This window comes from Myiozetetes cayanensis, unplaced genomic scaffold, assembly GCF_022539395.1.
Source record: "Myiozetetes cayanensis isolate MyiCay16 unplaced genomic scaffold, myiCay2020 scf14, whole genome shotgun sequence".
Classification (NCBI taxonomy): Eukaryota; Metazoa; Chordata; class Aves; order Passeriformes; family Tyrannidae; genus Myiozetetes; species Myiozetetes cayanensis.
The window spans coordinates 11,766,707-11,780,777 of NW_026087048.1; the positions used below are offsets into that span (position 1 = coordinate 11,766,707).

Genomic DNA, 14,071 nt, shown 5'->3' on the forward strand with positions numbered 1-14,071 from the left:
GTTCAGAGCACTCTGCATGGGAATCCTCCAGTGTGGAGCTTTGTGCTTGGAAGCAGCTCTGCTAATTTCCTGAGGAATTTGTGTGGCATATCTGCACTAGCAGATGGTATTGTAGTAGAAAAGTTTAACTCTGAGAAAATTTGGAGCCATTAAATAGTGAAGCAGCTCAGGAGTTTGCATTGTCAGTAGAGGATCATGATGGTTTGTAAAATCTGCTGGTTTGTGGTATTTGAAAAAGAAAAAAGTTGCTATTTTAAATCAGGAAATTATTTTTTCATAAACACAACTCTATCTGCAGAGCTATTTTGCTGTTTCTGTAGAACAGTGGTGCCTAACATCTTGCCCATAGCTATGCAGCCTTTTCTGGATGCCTTCAAGGGCCAGATGCTGCAACCCTACACCTATAATGTGATTAAAAAGCAGTTCCCTCCCCTGTGGCAGGGGCTGTGTGACAGTTTGGTTATAGTGTGCATGTGCACACACATCTAATGTATTATTTACTATGGATTCTTATGATCAAAATACACTTTGGAGTTGATAGGCTCACCTTTGGAAGCATATGCAGTCCTGCCATAAGGCTGGCAGAAAATTCACTATATATTGCAGCTGTTTGGGTTTTATTGCATAAAACATCCAAATCTTGAAATCAGAAAAAAGAGGGACGTTCCAGGTGATGTTCCCTTCTGTGATATGACCCCTGGTGAGGTACTAATAAAGGAAGAGACTTTAATGACACAGAAGACCATTGAATGCAGCACATAAGAGGGAAAAGTAGGATCAAATGACATGACAAAGACAAGCAGCAAAGATTTAATATGTTACACTAAAAGCTGAAAATAACTTAGGGAGATGATAAAATCTACAGCATGGGGGTGGGGGGAGTAGAGCTTAAAGAAAGGAACAGCGGAGACCACAGAAATGACCATAGTACATTTTTATTTTAACCACTTACAGGAAGGTGATGAGTCACCTCTTCCAGAGCTCTTTGATTTATTAGTGAGGTAAGTTTCCTGCTCTGGAAATTAGAGCCAGCAGAACTGCCAAAGTGGGAGGAAGAGTGTGCACACACATCTTTGTAAGCTCTGCAAGAAGGAGAAGGAGGAGGCAACCCATTTAGCTGGGGAGAGGAACGTGCCAGAGACAGAAGTCAGAGAGCAAGAGTTATGTTATCCCTCAGGAGGTGAACAATAAAAAAAAAATTGTCAGAATTTCAGATACAGAATAGACACAATTAAATGAAGGATTCTGAACTTAACATTTTTAGGGATATCTGAGTGTGGAAAACTTCACTCTTGAAACTCTATTACTCTGGTAGGTCACTGGAAGGTCAGCTGTCCAATAAGTTACAGAGCTATGTTAATTTGTTCCACATTGGGCCTGAAGTCTATAATTAGGTGAAACAGAACTTTATAGAAACTTCTTTACTGAAGTAAGAGCTCAGATTTTCAGATCTTGTAATCTGCATGGACCTTTGTGGACCTGATCAGCAGTCCAGATAGAGAACTTGGAAACCTTCTGGTAGAAAGATGTCAAAATATATACAATTTTTAAATATGGTTTTGTTTTTAACACAGATTTTTGGGTTTTCTTGGGTTGTTGATTTTTCTTTAATTAATATTTTCTTACTTGATAATGTTCTCAGCAATTTTAACAGACTCCATTGACAGTTGTTTTACCCAGGAAAAGGTTAAAACTCTTCTGACAAAAATACAGCCCAGCAGCTGCATACATCTGCCTGTGTGTTGTTGGTTCCTCTGGGGAAAAGGACAGGTCACTCAGAGGTACAGACCTTCTTCCTTAGCTGATTTGCTTTAGGCTTTGAACTGAGGTATTTTTATATGTAGATGTGTGGGTATTGTTACAGACAGAGACTGTATTGAGCGTTAGCAGTGCAACAGGATAAAACCGTGTAGAATAGTCTTGAATAACTGCACAGCTGTAAATAAGATTGAATGTTCTCAATGTTCACTCACCAGCATTGTCAGACATCCTTTCTAACTCTAGAAATTCACAGCATCTGAAGCAGTGTTCACAGAAAACCAACAGAAGACCAGCTTGTAAATATTTTTTTTCAGGCTTGACTGGGGTTCAAACTGGCAGCATGTGTTCAAATACCTCAGTTTCCATGAAGATGGTTTCCATTCTGAGCTTTGCAGATCAGGCCAGTCAAGTTACTAGCCAGGCATTATTCATCCTCACTAGCTGAGATTAAACATTCATTGTCATCATGTTAATATTTGTTATGTGGGTTCATTTTAGGTGGTGGAGGCTTTTTATTTCCAATTTTCTTTCCTGCTTCAATAACTCCTCCGTTTCTTGCAAGACTTAATTTGAAACTATTTAAGTTTATTATTTGAATATTCCAAAGATGATTGTTTGGCATTGAGTAAACAACCTTAGCTATGCACTTGCTGACGTTCCTCCATAATAACTCTCTGCCCCTATTTTATCGCTTATGGAATTGCTTTCTAATCCTTTCCATGAGTCTTTTTTTTTTTTTTTTTAAATAGCTTTCTTATATAATAGATATTAACATTTGTTATACAATGAAAGTAAAACCAATTAAATCTGCCTTATTGTACTTACAAAAGATTGATGTGTGTAAAGTCTAACAGCTTATTTGAGGATTTTAATCTAAGAGTGCCCTGCAACAGCATTCTCTTGTGTTCTGGGAGCTTGCCGTAATAGAGAAGCCACTGCCTGCAGAGATGCTGAACTAAATTAAAGTATTGTGTGCTGGTATTTGAGCATCTGCCTCATACGTTAATCACTGGGAAATGCTTGAAAATACCCTAAAGTAGCAGCCATTGCTTTGTTTAAGTTTGAAAGCTTTTTGTATCTATTCTCATTAATGCTGTAGTGCAGAAAACTCGCTGTTGAGTAAATGAATTGAACAGAAGCTTCTGCAAACCCAGAACAGATTGCAGTTTTCCCATTTCAGTCTCCATTTTATTTTTGTTGTGTATAAAGGATTTAAGTTTGAGCTCTGGGGACCTAAGTATTACTGTACTTCCTTCAACATATGTGTTCCTTCCTAGAAAGAAGCAAAATAGTTGGACTGACATGAATACTGCAAAAATGTAATATTATGCTGCCTGAATAACTGAGGATTTCTTACCTTACCTTAGTCTTTCTCTTGAGTTATATTTGCATATATGAGACTTTAAGTGTATTGTTTCTCTGAAAGGTGTCTTCTGAAAACGCTTAATCTTCCTTGTAAAGTCTCTCATTTTTCTTCTCCTTTATAACATTTTCATTCATCCAGCCCTGGATCAGAAACAATACCATGTGATTTACAATCGGGTATGACATAAATAGTTGAAGCTGTAAGAGCAGCATGTAGTAAACAAACAGACTGTAGGCAGTAATATATTTGAATACAGGATTTTTATGCATGAATAATCCATGAGTTTATAAAAATCATTCTGTTTATAGATAATTTAGGAAAAGAAGAATGATTTTATTCATGAAATAACTTATCTTCTCCTGCTTAACAAACAGTTCCATGCAATGCAAGAAAAAATAGTTGTGACGTACAGATTTTCCAAACTTAGCTGTTGCTATTTCAGAAAATAAAAGTATGCATCCGCATTAGGACAAGGTCTGCAAATAGGGTGTGTATCTCCAAGTGCACTTTACTAGATGTTGATCTTTGAATTGGTACCAAAGCTGTAGGTGAGCATCCTTGAATATCCTCCTTCAGTTACAGTTCAACTGGTTGAAAATATTGTTTCCTGTTGCTCCCTGTCCCCTACCTGGGCATTAAGCCCCTTTTAGAGCTGCTGGAGGAGCTCCTCTAGCAAATACAAAGCAAATGGATTGGCAAAAGCATGCTATTTAATTGTTTGGGAGGCGATGTACATGAGCAATTTTGCTAGAAGATCTGAAGGGAAGTTAAGCCTGGAGTAAGAAAATGATGTTGTGTCCATCAGCCTGCTCTGCCTCTGGCCCAGTGAGTAAGTTGTCTTATCATGCCAAGTAAATCACTGGTTAGAGGAGAAATTGCAGGATGTGCACCTTGGCATAGAGTATAGCCCTGCTTAGAAATGCCTTTGGAATGTCTGGGCAATCAGGGCAGAGTGTAGGAAGGCCAACACCTGTTTGTCACAGTCTGACCTGAAAGAATGCAGGTGTTTCAGAAATAATGATTATCCCATTTCTTAGCCTTTGACTTTATTGTTTTTCTTCAACCAAAGGCATCTGTTGAATTTGAACTAAATTATATGTGTTTATATATGGTTTATCACTGACTTGAAAATTATTTTTATACCTTAGAAACTCATTTCCTTGTCCAAACAGAGTCCATTGCTCCCTTCTCATGTGACCTCTTTTCTGCTTCTGATGCAAGTTTCTCTACTGGTTTACAGCAAGGTCTGTATGCCTTTCACCTTAGGTCTCATATTTGGAAACAATACTTGCAAAGCAGGAGGCTCTATTAGGGTAAATTAATATCTTAGAGTGCTTGCAATGAGAAAAACCCTTTACTAGTTTTAAGTAGAAGTAGTAAAAGCTAGTTTTAAAATGCTTACAAAGGAAACAATTTGAAATGGAAAATCAGAAAAGGACTATGTAGAGAAAATAATGAAGGGATTAGGAGAGTGTGGTAGTGTTTCAAACTGAGGTTCCTTATACGTGTTTAATTAAGGGCCAATAAAGTAGGATTTAAATATACATAAACTAGACACAGTAGAAACTTGTTAATTTGCACTCTAATAATTTACAGATTTTATAATTCATGAAAAAAAATAATTAAAAGCTTCCTTCTGCCTTGCAGCAATGGTTTAAACCAGAGGCAATAGTGAAATAGCCTATTATTAACACTTAGTTTCTTTGGCTTTCTTATGCTTGAAAGCAGTGGCTGCACTTGTGGCTGTGTTATGAGAGATTAAATATTGGATCATAGTTATTAATACACCATGAAATGCACTTTATTTTATCTTTGCATTCCTACTCTTTCAGGCAGCACCCAGTGTATTTTCATTGATTTGGAGCTGATCGTAAATAAGCACAGGTCTCAAAGGCAATGATTTGCAATAACTCTCAGGTGTTAAAATCACAAATTGCCACCACCAACAGGCCAAAGGCCTGATCACAGAAGCTTTTGAATGCATGCTGGAAATTCCATGGGATTGTGTGAATTTTGTCTTTCAGGAGGTTTTACTCAGCTGTGGTGGCAGCAGGAGGTCGGTGCTGCTGCTGTTGCAGTTCACTGTGTCTGCAGGGCCCGTTCACAGCATTCACACACCAGTACAGGTGAAGGAACAGGGAATGATCTGGTTAATGCTGATGTGGATTTTTCTAAGGTGAACCCTCATAGGTCAGATACTGCCTGTTATTATTCATTATTAATTAATATAGGTTTGATTTTATTGCACACTCTCACTTGTGCAATATATTCAGATCACATTGTTCAGTGATGCAGTTCTAGTGTCTCTTCCTTTAGGCCTATTTGCTAAATTGAATTTGATGTTTTTTCTGTGATCAGACATATTGAACAATGATTTTTCCTCCACTTTTAACCTGTTATGTTTAATATTTTCTGGTGAAATTGTTCATATAGAGTCTAGGAAATGTATTATTAAACCTTAGAGAAATTTCAACCATATTTCATACATTTAATTCATTACTTTTGTAATTAGATCGAGACATTAAATATGTATTTATTTCTGAAACAACTTTTACGTAAATGTCTCATGAATTGGTGTTCAATTTTTACTACCACTACAGCATCTTAGAATATTTTCCTTTCAATTCCAGTTATGTGAACTGACCTTGATGCATACTGCACTAGCTCTACACTAAATCAGAAAAAAAACCCGAAGAAAATTGCAATGTGACTGCATCAGATGAAGATGCTCCATTTTACTTTAATCCTGAATCCAGTTACCTGGAGACTCTCTGTCCAGTTATATGTAAAAACTTGGAGGAATGGTCCATTGAGCCAAATTTTGTTATCTGTCTGGTAATTACAGCCCTTAGTATCTTCAGCAAGAAGTTACCCACATAGTAGCTCTGGGCAGAGAAGGACCCATTTTTATTCATTCTTCTATTGTGGTGCATTTTTTTAAATCAAATATACTTATCTGCAGCTTTCATTTTGCAGCTAGAAGGCCCATAGCAAGGTAGAGGAGCTGGCATTTGCATTGTGATTCCAATTAAGTTGAAATTAGCATGAATTTGTGTTCGGTAGCTGACGTTTAATGTATGTTAGATTAAATGGTTCTTTGATAAACTGACTCTGAGGACTGTTATGACATTTCTTTTCTGCATCCTACAGCGTGATTGAACTGCAGTAGTATCATGTGATTAACAGAGTTATTTCTATCTTGCTCTGTACCCTGCTGCCATAGGGAACCAACCAGATCAGCTTTTAGTTCAAAACTTGTATAAAAACAAATGAAGCCCTCAGAACCTAAAACCTCGCACAAAACAAAACACACACAAAAGTTCCCCTGAGACAATTGGAACATCTGTCCTAGCTGTTGGAGTAAATAGCAAGGATCAGAATAATTTTCAAATGGCATAGGAAATTATTTTTGTGCTTTATTTTAGTCTGGTTTTTATTTTCATTGAAACAAAGGGTTTCTTGAAAGTAGCACACATTAGATATGCTTAGAAAATGCTTGCATTGCATCTTACTGGCAAAAACCCAAACAATAAATATTCAGTGTCTGAGCTAGTCAGGTGTTGAAGGCTTTGGCCAAGCCCAAATACTCCACAAAATGGTCTATTTTTTAGCATCAGTGTTCTGTGGAAATGTAGGTTACTACAGAACCAAGGCTGCATCAAGAAATCAATAGGCCCTGGTGACTGCACTGCTCACCTTTCAGATGGTCCATGTTTCCAAAACATATCTCTTGTAACACTTTTGCCAAGGCTCATTTAATCAGAAATTGGTTTCCTTGTTTTGTAGCAACACTTCACCCCCGAATGAAGGGAGATCAGTTCATCTTGTCGAAAAGTTTTCTGCTGCTTCTGTTGCAAGTGGTCCTGTTTCTCTTCACTATCTCACTTTGCCTTTTCCTCCCAAGGTCTGGAGCAAGTCTGCTTGAGCTGAGGCAGCAGGAATCTTCTGGCAGTGGAGAGATGCCCCAAGAAAGGCCATAACAGCACAAGCCAAGCAATAGAATTTACTGCAACATTGCCTGACCAAAAGGAGATGAGCAAAAACACTGTTCTGGCAGGGATATGCTCAAGGATGTAATTAGTGACAGAAGAACAGGTAAGGAAACACGAAATTAGATGAAGCTATGTATGCAAACTTGCTCTTGTTGTGGGTCACTATTAGTGATTTTTAAAACAAATATGAGTGGGCAGCACCAGCTCCATTGATATTCAACTGCTGATCCTCATAGCACAAACACTGTTGCCTCTTTTCAAAATAAAAACCCACTTCTGTGACAGATTGGTGCTGTAAAGGTGAGGGGCCTTTGCTGTCCCGTGGTGTTTGTCTCCCCTGGCAGTTCCACCTTCAGACACTGAGTGGGGACTTTTGCCCCAGCTGTCTCTGCTAGGGCAGACCATGACACCTGGGCATCAGTTTTCTAACCTTCCCCCTTAGAGGAAGCCAGGAGCCACCTTTGTGCTTTAGTTTTAGATCATGGCTGACAAAGCAGTTTATCTTTTATATATTTTACTAGTGTACTTGTTCGGCCAACTTTTTTTAATTCAATTTTTAAAAAGAAAATATATGTTTTTTAATTTATATTAAGTTATAGTTGAGCTTGTGTATCTTCGAAAAAAATGTTTTGGACTCCTCATAGTGTTCAAGATATTTTTCAGTATTTTTTTTAACCATTTTTAAGTTGATTTGTCTCACTAGTAAATATCAGTAACTTAAGATTTATGGGTTTTGCTCTTCATATAAATGTTTCTCCTAGGATTAAGCTTGAAATAAATTACTTCAAGTTGCTGCCCACTGCTTGCATTCATGGGTAAATTAACCTGTCTGGTTCCCTGTCACTGATTTTTCAAATGTTAATAATTAAAATTGCAAAAGCATTTTTAATGCCAAAGATTAAACAGATATTGGTGGATACGTTAGGTTTGGACAAAAGTTTGGCAGGTAAAATTTAAAGTAGTAATGTCTATTCCTTTATTCTTTGCTTTTAATTTTAGCTTTACTGGCCTTTCAGGTGTGCTTAAAATCAAAATTATGAAAATGTTTGCTGCAATTTATTGGCACGTATCCCTAAAACAGGAACATGTGAGATGAGGAACCCTTCATCTGGAGAATTGTGTGCAGTGGCTGGCATCGAAGGCTGTTCATCCAACCTCTGTGATTATAATCTGAGAGCTGCTTCCAAGTTCTTGATATCAGATAAAATTACTCTTTTCCTGCTATAATCTGGCTACTTTGTGGTTTTTTTTCCTGTACTGACCCTGAAGCTCATTCCTTCTGCTGATTAATGTCTTCATATGGTCCTGAAATTCACTGTCCTGCCTGTCTCCCGCTGTTTCTCTTATGCTGCTACCTTGTGAGTGATTTCTCATAATTACAGCACGTTTTTGTGAAGACACATTGCATGGTCTGTCCTGCCAGACACAGTCCTCAGAGTCACAGTAGCTGGAGGGCAGCCAGGCAATATTTTGCAGCTGCTTTGTGAAAATCCCAGTGGCTCAGACCTCAGTGATGTTGGACTCAGACATAACCAGATGTCGAGAATTCTTACCAGGCCCATCCTGAGCTTCAAAATGCTCACAAATTCTTGTGAATAATAGTGCATCCTGTCTAAAGGGTGTTGCTTTAATATCTATTTTGTCTCAAGTTCAGACTCCCTAGCCCATACAAGTTTAGATGGAAAAAATTGCTGTAAGCCATCTTATACTCAACTAAATACAGGCCAAACCTCATCCTGGTATAAGAATAGAGCTAATTAAAAGCTGTTTTAATGTATTTCTAGCTGTTTGAGATATCATCCAGATACTGAAGTGTTTGCTCTTTCCATACCCTCCTGTAGCAACTGCCATACCAGGATTAGCAAGTTGCTGATCTGATACCATGACATGTCATCCAGTGGTTTCCCCACCCGTGGGGAATTCTCCTAGAAGGTGAAGCTTGTCTGGAAACCATTTTCACTGTTGGAACAGTTTAAAGAAGCTGCCTCCCATCAGTGAGTCGAGCCTGTTGTGCCTAACAGATGTTTGCAGTCCTGCCTCAGTGCTGCATGAGTTCACATCTGAGCCTTATCCTGACAAAGCACATCTGAGTGGGGGCCTTTGCTTTGTGTCATTTGCTTTTCCACCCAATTTAGCTTGCCATCTTATGTGACAGTGCTGAGTGTTCTGTGCAGGGATATCCTACAGTCAGCACCCAAGTCTTCAAGGGATCTCTCAGACAAAGGATATTTATGTCTCCTCCCAGCAGCTTTCTAATCTCAGTATTATGAATAATACAGGGTGTGTCATGAATGGCTGTTTGATCTGGTGGAAGAGGCAGATTCCTGAGTTGGAAGCTGGGATGACTTAGGCATTATTTGTGGAAGTGAAGAGGTGCAGCCTGCTGCGTTGTTCTGGGAGGTTTTTCTGCTTGGTGCATCTGTTTATGCTCCTGCTGTTTGCCTGTTTGTCTTCTTTCTCAGACAGCAGGGTGTTTGTAACAGGGTGACCTTTCTTTCTATTTATAGTAACTGAGGTGAGGTGAACCTGTCCTCCATTAGAGCCCATGGGATTTTCCACTCTTTAACGAAAACAACTGAATATTAATGTCAGGAATAGTGTGACCAGCAGGACTAGGGAAGGGATTATTCCCTGTGCTTGGCACAGGTTAGGCCACACCTCAAGTTCTGTGTCCAGTTCTGGGCCCCTCAGTTTAGGAAGGGCATTGAGCTGCTGGAATGTGTCCAGAGAAGGGCAATGAAGCTAGTGAAAGGTCTGGAGCACAAATCCTGGAGTGGCTGAGGGAGCCTGTGATTCTGTGAAAAGGGCATTGTGAGGCACACTATGCTGTAAAAACCATTTACTTGCTGTTCTTTCAAATATGTGTTTCTTATTGGTGATTAAACTGTAAGTCTATGTTTTTATATCAAAGTTAAACCTAACAAAATCCATTTTCGCCCTGTGATTTTCCCTTTTTCAATGTTACTTACAGTGCCCTAAAAACACTCACATCCTTTCTTCCTTTGAGTGTTCCACTGGCTTGTGAGCATTACAGAAGAGCTACAGAGGAATGCCTCAGAGGTGAGTTTTGGTAGCCAGTGTGTTGAGGTTTACTTGTGAGATATGGAAAGAAGAGTTGCACTTTGTGCTTTTCATTAGAATTTTACTTTCTTCCAAAAAGTAGAGATTTATTTTCCTTACTTGGTCACAGGAAGTAAAAGTGATGGGTCATTGTTCAGTTAGGATAAACCTCTAGGAAAAGGGAGCTTCTCCCTATTTTACTACCACTCTCGTCCTAAGTGTGTCCAATGTAACCAGGAACATAAATACCTGTTTGCTCCTCCAGCTTGATTTCTGACAGGTCTGGAAGGTAATTTTTTTCTTGTTGAAAATTTAGGTTGTCGTATAATTTCCTGGGATAAAACAGCATCTGCAACTATATGAGTTGAAGTTGCCACAGAGTTTCAGTTTTTTGTCTTGGAAGATAATAGTCCTTTAATGGGGATCAGTTATCTGTCCATCCCTGTTGATATTGGGATGTTCGTTTGACATCTCTATAAAATCTGTGTTTGTCAGTAACATACATGTGCAACTGCTCCCTGTGCCTCGTCTGATCCTTGAGTTCATCCATCCTGGAAACCTGTGTTAGTGTGTTACTGCTGTTGAATGACCCTTTCTTTTTTCAGTCTGTGCCTCTCCTTATTTATCATTCATTTTGTCTTGTGTTAACTGTGTATCCTTACCAACAGCTCTTCTGCCTTTCTCTCTCTTTTTTTACTGGCTAGCTGTGCCTTATTTTGGCTAACTTTATCACTTATTCTGCTGCTGCTGCTGTATTTATTGATAAATGGCTCATTTCATCCCAGGCCACTTAATCTGCACTGCTCTTCCTTTGCTGAGAACTTGAAAAATGTACTTGCAGAAATATCTGAGGATAGGACATTTTGTGCACTTCAGGCCAAATTAGAGGCACAAATCTCATCATCTTTAATAAGGTGCTCATCTAATGTTTCATACAGCACTTGGAAAATTTATGTCCCTGCCTCTGTTTCTCAATTAGGTCACAAATTATCCCTGATTGTATTATGGTTACTGATACATCAGTGCTGTGTTTTTTATTTTATCCCACCTTTCTTTTTAACAGCTCTTATTTTCTGTCTTGCAGGTAACCCAATTAATGTTTCTATTCCGTGTGATTCAGTGATAAAATCCTCTCTGCCTGCACTGGGCAGAGGATCAATCCTTACAGCTCTCTCTGTCTGAGGTCCTTTTCCCACACTCGGTGTCAGGGGCTGTGTGTGTTGAATGACACAGTGGGTGGGGTATGGGCATGTTTGCAGTTTCTGGAAATGCTGCCAAGGCAATTGTCACATGCTGTTACTAAATATTGCATTTCTGTGGGTTTGGAAAATCAAAACAGCTACCTTCCCTCAGCCTCCCGACAACAGTTCTTTCTGTCAAGTCAATGGAAGCTTTTGAGATTTTGCTGCTTTATTTGTATGTCATAACCTAATTCTTCATATCATTAAAAAATAACCACCTGCATGTAGCTGGTGCAGCAGTGAGACAGTATATGCAGATATCTGTAATTTAAGTTCTGGAAAATGAGTAATGGTGCTCAAAGGGTAATGCATGTCAAGAACTCACAGGTAGGGAACATCAGGAGTAAAATTCCTATGTGTAGGCATCTTCTAGAATTTTCAGAAGGGTCTAACTAGGCAAGGTGTCTAGTTTCTGTTGAAATTTATCAGCATCTAAACCATTATTTACTTTTTAAAATCCAGATAGGAACTGATCTGTGGTTTTGGATATCTGTATAACTTTAAAAGTAACTCTGGTAAGTGGAAGTCCGTATTTAAATAGAAGTCAGTGGGATTTAGCCATTAGTGATTTTGTGTTACTATTAAGCACTATATATGTATGGGGAAAAAAAATTCTGAATTACTAGGGTGCTTGTCAGAAAAGTGGGGCTTCCTTTGGTGTTTAGAGAACTTCCTCTAGAACACAAACCTGAAATAAATTAGTTGGAGTGATTCAAAGTATATAAGATTTTAAGCTGTTCACAGAAGTGAGATACTTTAATGCAAAACTATCCAACCTATGAAGTTATTAAAAACATAAAAAACAAGTGTGCTTTGCTTTTGAATGATTAATCTAAATCCAAAATTTTTTCTTCAGGTTAAGCATGAATTTTGTTTTCCAGTACTGAATAAAGTCTTTACTCTTTGAAGATGTCATTAAAACCACCTCAAAGTACCTCTGCCTCACACAATGTTGTTCTCAGGAATTGCTTGAAGGTAAACAGTAATATAATGGGGTGTTATAAGGGGAGTAATTAAGAAATGAGAAAAGAGGTGAATTAATGGGCTGTCCATGAAATTTGCATTCTGATAATTGTTTGGTTTGTAATTTTATTGAGTTTAACCTGATGATAATACTGCAAAAGTGTGGTTTTTAAAACCATCCTTTATCTGGGCGAAAACTCCAATTTGTTTGACAAGATCCATTTACATCTATGCTTTCCTAGGTTTTTTTTTTTTGCTAAACCTCGAACGAGCTGCTGACTTTCTCAACCAGCTACATTAACCCAGAGGATAACTCCATTTCAAAAGGAAGAATGGAGACAAAATTGAATGTGCACTGTTCCAAAGTTAATGGTTGCACAATGTACGTAACTTATTTATTATTGTAGTCTCATCCACATGTGAGCTGTTCAGAATTCTTTGGAATGTAGTTCACTTCTGAGGTATGCAAGGGAATAACTGCTCTCTGTATTCTACTTCTGATGGACCTTTCAAATGAAATGTATGTGCTGACTGACACCTCCATATTTAGAAGATTGAAGACCTCAAATATGGAGGGAAAAAAAAGACTGACCTTGAGAGTCTTGTCCAAATTCCTTTACTTTTTTTACCATGCTTTGCTGAATATATTATCTTGTGGAAAATCCTAAAATGAAAGATAATATTCCTTGTGTTACTATGACTTTAAGTCTTGTGCCAGGTAATTCCTAGCCAATGTGTTATTAGGGTGACTCTTTTGTTCCAAGGAATAAACTTCTTTTAATGAGTGGGGAGAAGAAAAACTTCAGCCTAAATGCTATATGTTTTCCATCAGAAGTATTTCTGATTCTCAGCTGTTGCTGGAATTAAAATTCTGACCAACTTTCTCTTCAATTGATGGTATTTAGGAAAAAAACCCCCAACTTATAGCAATTTAACAAGTATAATTGTTCCCTAGACTGTTTTACAGTCATCGGAATGCCAGGAATTTGTTGAACTTAAATAAATGCAATCACACACTAAACTTTTTTCTGGTAATTGCAGAAGACAACTTTCTAAAGTTTTGCTCTCCTTGTTCTTTTGTTTTCATGCAAGTGATGACAACAGTGGATGCTGAGGTATTCCAGCAACAGGGGCCTAGAAGAAAGGGAAAATGCTGTAATACTTTTGGTGAATAACAAGTGTTTTCACTAGTCCTTCAAAGTACGATCTCTCTCTCTCTTATGTATGTATAAAATGTCAATTTTATACATACAATTTAGTTTTGGTAAAGGCTGTTTTCCTACTAAACTCATTTTGAACCATCTTTGTTTTCTAGAATTTCCTAAAAATCAACTGATTTTTGAAAGTTGCTGTTCGCAATCATAATAAAAATATTTAAAAGTGATTGACAGAAAGTGGAATAGATCCCGTTTGATTTTGTTGCATTGTTCAAAAAAAACCTTACTTGCAGGTCTGACTTCTTGTGTAGTGGATGTTTAACACAGCAAGACAAAAAACCCACTAATATTGTTATTGTTGTTGTATCTTTTTTACAGAACCTTGTGAGCATGAGGCAGGAATGAATGTGATGGATGCTGCGAGTCACAGCCATCACTGTTTGCACAGTGAAGCTTTTTATATTGTACAATTTATAATTCTGTTGATCCAGTCCAATGCAGCTTTTTTTCCATACAGAACTAACATTTGGG

The 14,071-nt window shown here is 38.0% G+C and overlaps 1 long non-coding RNA gene across 2 annotated transcripts in view; it reads left to right on the forward strand.

The window, feature by feature from the left end:
• Window positions 1–12,668: 12,668 nt before the first annotated feature.
• The window catches only part of LOC126637041 (uncharacterized), a 64,786-nt gene continuing 63,383 nt past the window's right edge, over window positions 12,669–14,071 (forward strand). For both annotated transcript variants that reach the window (XR_007628170.1, XR_007628171.1), the window contains exon 1: window positions 12,669–12,765. This is a non-coding gene — a long non-coding RNA (uncharacterized LOC126637041). The remainder of the gene's footprint in view (window positions 12,766–14,071) is intronic.